This window comes from Triticum aestivum, chromosome 6B (genome assembly GCF_018294505.1).
Source record: "Triticum aestivum cultivar Chinese Spring chromosome 6B, IWGSC CS RefSeq v2.1, whole genome shotgun sequence".
Classification (NCBI taxonomy): Eukaryota; Viridiplantae; Streptophyta; class Magnoliopsida; order Poales; family Poaceae; genus Triticum; species Triticum aestivum.
Window position 1 is genome coordinate 188,044,731 of NC_057810.1, and position 4,492 is coordinate 188,049,222.

The following is a 4,492-nucleotide window of genomic DNA, read 5'->3' on the forward strand; positions in this document are numbered from 1 at the left end:
CTCAAATCCATAAAAGTATTCAATTAGATAAAACGAAATCTCAAAGGGAAAACTCAATTCATCACAACAAGATAGAGAGGGAGCAACACCATATGATCCAACTATATTAACAAAGCCTATGATACATCAATATCGTGCCATCTCAAGAACACGAGAGAGAGAGAGAGAGATTAAACACATAGCTACTAGTACAAACCCTCAGCCCTGAGGATGGACTACTCCCTCCTCATCATGGTGGCCGTCGGGATGATGAAGATGGCCACCGGTGATGATTTCCCCCTCCGTCGGAGTGCGAGAACAGGGTCTAGATTGGTTTTTTGTGGCTACAGAGGTTTGCCGCGTCAGAACTTCCGATCTAGGGTTACTTCTGATGGTTTCTCTATTTATAGAATTTTTTGGCGTCGGTTTCACGCGAAGATGGACCTCGAGGTGAGCATAACCCACCAGGGCAAGCCCGACCCCTCAGGCGCGCCCCGGTGTCTTTTTCCCTACTCCTTCACCTTCTTGTCCTTCCATGAAGCTTTGGGGCCTCTTTTGTTCCAAAAAAATGTCAAAAAGTTTCAGCTCATTTGGAGAACTTCCATTTCTGCACAAAAAACAACACCATGGTAGTTCTGCTGAAAACAGTGTCAGTTTGGATTAGTTCCATGCAAATCATACCAAAACCATATAAAATTATTGTACATGAATACTTCATAAATTATAGATACGTTGGAGACGTATCAAGCACCGACATTAGGGTTTAAGGAGGCAAAAGGGAACATAGTTTCATCAAACACAACGTCACATGAAATATAGACATGACCACCGGCTACATCAAGACACTTAAATCCTTTGGGAAGGTTGCTATAACCAAGAAAAACACACCATTTAGAGTGGAACTCAAGTTTCTTAGAATTGAAGGGATGAAGGTTCGGCCAACATGCACAACCAAAAATGTGAAGACCATGATAATTTGGTTTCTCCTAAAATAATATTTCAAGAGGAGTTTCAAGATTAATCACTTTGCTAGGAGTTCGGTTCATGTGATACGTGGTAGCTATAAAGGCCTCAACCCAAATTTTTAAGGGCATGGAGGCATGAGCTAGAAGTGAGAGCTCAACTTCAACAAGGTGTCGGTGTCTCCTTTCGGCCGAGGCATTTTGCTGGTGTGCATGGGGGCATGGGACGTGGTGAGTGATGCCAATTTGACGAAAGAAAGAATTCAAGCGTTCATATTCACCACCCCAATATGTCTGCATGGTGATGATTTGTGATTAAAGCATCTTTCAACAAGAGCTTGAAACTCATGAAATATTTTGAACACTTTATATTTATGCTTAAGAATGTAAATCCATGTATGCTGTAATCATCAATGAAACTCACATGATAATTCTTCCTATTGATGGAATCGCGGGCAGGCCCCCATACATATGAAAAAACTAGCTCTAAAGGAGCATTGCAAACACTAATTAAATTCGGGTAGGGAAGTTGGTGAGTTTTGCCTTGTTGGCAAGAATCACATATGCCCGCTTTATTCAACTCACTATTAGAAAAGCAAATTTTATTCTTCCTAAGAACATGCTGGATGATTGTTGATGAAGGATGACGTAATCGACTCTGCCACCTCGACGGAGAGACCTTGGTGGCACCAAAATCTTGCCCGCCCGAGCTCAAAGGAGCAGACGAGAGGGGATAAAGGCCACCCCTACATCTGCCTTGGAGGAGGGTTTTCTTCGTTGCCTTGTCCTTGACAAAGAAGTAATGTAGATGAGTTTCAAGAAAAGCATGATTATCATGAGACAAACGATGAGCAGAGATCAAGTTTTTGGTCGCTTTAGGTACATGCAATATGTCTTTGAGATGAAGATTACGAGTGGGGGTATGAATATAAGCTTGACCAACGTGGCTAATTTTCATACCTGCGTTGTTTGGCATGTTCACTTGATCTTGGCCTGAGTACTTCTCCCTCATGGTGAGCTTGTCCAGCTCGCTGGTGATGTGGTATGTTGCCCCGGCGTCTATGTACCAGTTGGTGTCGACGCCGTAGGAGTTGGTGTTGGTGTTGACGACTGTTGCGCTCTTCTCCTTGGTGAAGACGATGTCTAAATGGCGGTAGCACTCCATGGCGACGTGATTTGGCTTGGAGAAGATTTGACAGACGACCTCAGGGAGATCGTTGCGGCCTCCTCCATTGCCGCGACCTCCATGGCATTGGCCACGGCCGCCGCCACAGTTTGCTCTGCAGCCATCGCCATGTCCGCCACGAGAGACGACGTTGGCAGAGAAGTGGGAAGACTGGTGCCCGCCATCGAACATGGCGAGTCTGTTCTCAAAGCCAACGAGGAGGGAGTAGAGCTCGTTCACCTTGATCGAGTCGACCGTGGCGCACAGGGAGGAGACGAAGCCCATGTAGTCAAAGTCGAGGCCGGCAAGAATGTATGACGCCATGTCATCGTTGGTGGGAGGCTTTCCAACAGAAGCCACCTCGTCTCCAAGCGCCTTCATGCGGCCGATGTACTCGGCAATTGTCGAGGTCCCCTTCTTTGTCGTCGACAGGGCGATACTCGTGTTCATCACGTGCGCCTGCGTCTGGGAGATAAACATCTCCGTGATAGCAGTCCACGCTACCGACGCTGAGGCGCAGTGGGCGATCTGAATCATCACAACAGGTGAGACTTAATTGAACAAAAAACTCAGAACCTGAGAATCCTGAGCCTTGGCGATCTCATACGCCGGGTTGGGCATATCGGTGGGTTTGCCATCCTTGTCAGTGAGCTTGGGCGCCGGATCCTCCCTCTCTGGATTGATGAACAAGATGAGCTGGGCGCCGTGAATGGCAGCAACCACTTGGGAACGCCATACCAGGAAGTTGGAGTGGTGGAGGCGATTGGCGATGGGGATGAGGGGTGGTGCTGCGGTGGCAGCGGTGGAGCTTGAGGCCATGGCGATGTGTTGGGATGTGCTAGAGGTTAGGCTCTGAATACCATGTAAAATCTGGTTGAAGCGTATGCTTTCGTAGGGACACAATGCGTGTTTATATAGAGACTAGAGAGATAGATTACATGGTAGGTGGTTTAGGTTGTTACTAGATTGATCCCCAAGCCAACTATCTATACAGATAAGGATCGATCTCAACAAACCCTAAACCACCCGCGCGTGTACATGGTTTATACTTGTACCATATACATGTTATAATACATTTTCTAACAGCTACAGGATCTAACTCTCCATCCATTTTGCAACAAAGGACTAGTTTTTTTTAGAGAAAAGGCTCAGCGCGAGCCTGGAGTAGGCTCGGACCTCACCCGACTTTGAATTAACAAAGCCATCAACCGGCCAGTATTACACGACCGGAATACAAATGACACAAGAAGAAACAACATGAAATGCCCTAAAGATACAAGGGGCACTATGCACAACTTACATCACATCGCAATGCTAGTAACAAGAGATATAGAGGTAAAACACAACTAGCAGAAGCATATGACTGCACTCCCAGGCGCCAAGGACAAAGAGCAGTAGAGGCACCGCTGGGATAGCTTGAACTGGATGGACGACAGAAACAGGATGAACCATGGGTTGGTCGAGCGCAGCCCCTCCATCCACCGTCGAAGAAGGCCACCACCCTCTCGTCTTGGCTCGAAAGACGCCGCACCGTCGGACTTGGGAGACGCTCACCAAGAGCTAGAGAGAGCCGAACTCAAAATCCAGGGCACCCACAGAACTTGTCCTCCGTGACGAAGAGAGCACACCATGCCGGCCACACTGTCCGAGACCAAGATCGCCTGACAGCAGCAAGAAAGTTGCCGCGAGCAGCAGCAGAGAGGCGGACCACAAGGCAGCGGGATAGCACCTCAGCACTACACCCGCACGAGCCAGCCGCCGGCCAAACCCCCACCTTCAGTAACCCACACCCGAATCCTAGCTCCCCAGGCAACGCCTCCAAGGAGGGGATGACGCCCATAGCGCCACCGCTGCCCAATCCAGGCCGGATTTTGGGTTTTCACCCGGGAAAGGACCAGAGGTGGCAAGAAGAGGGACCACGACACAACCTCCAAGAAGGATGCGTCGCCCGAAGCCGACGCCGCTGTCGAGCAGAACCAGCCAGCCTAGGGTTTCCCCCGGTCTCAATCTGCACCACCATCCCCGAAAGCACCAGATCCAGCAGCGGCCGCCGGCAACAAGCGCAAAGGGGAGGGAGCGGGAAGGAGGGAGCAGCATACCTCCAGATCTGGCGAGGAAGAAGGCCCCCACGCTGCCACCGCCAAGCGCCGACGCCCCACCAACCGAGCGGTCGAGGACGCCGGTCAGAGCCCCCACGCACACTGTCCAATGCGCGAACGGCGGCGCCGCACCGATAGGGGCCGCCACCCCGAGGATCCAGATCTTCGGGAACGGAGCGACGAAGGCCTCGCCGCCACCGTCATCGGTGGCCGCACGGGCTTGCCCGGCGACCTCCTCGAGTGGCGGCGAGGAGGGGGGGAGGAGATCTAGGTGGCGGCGCTCGAAA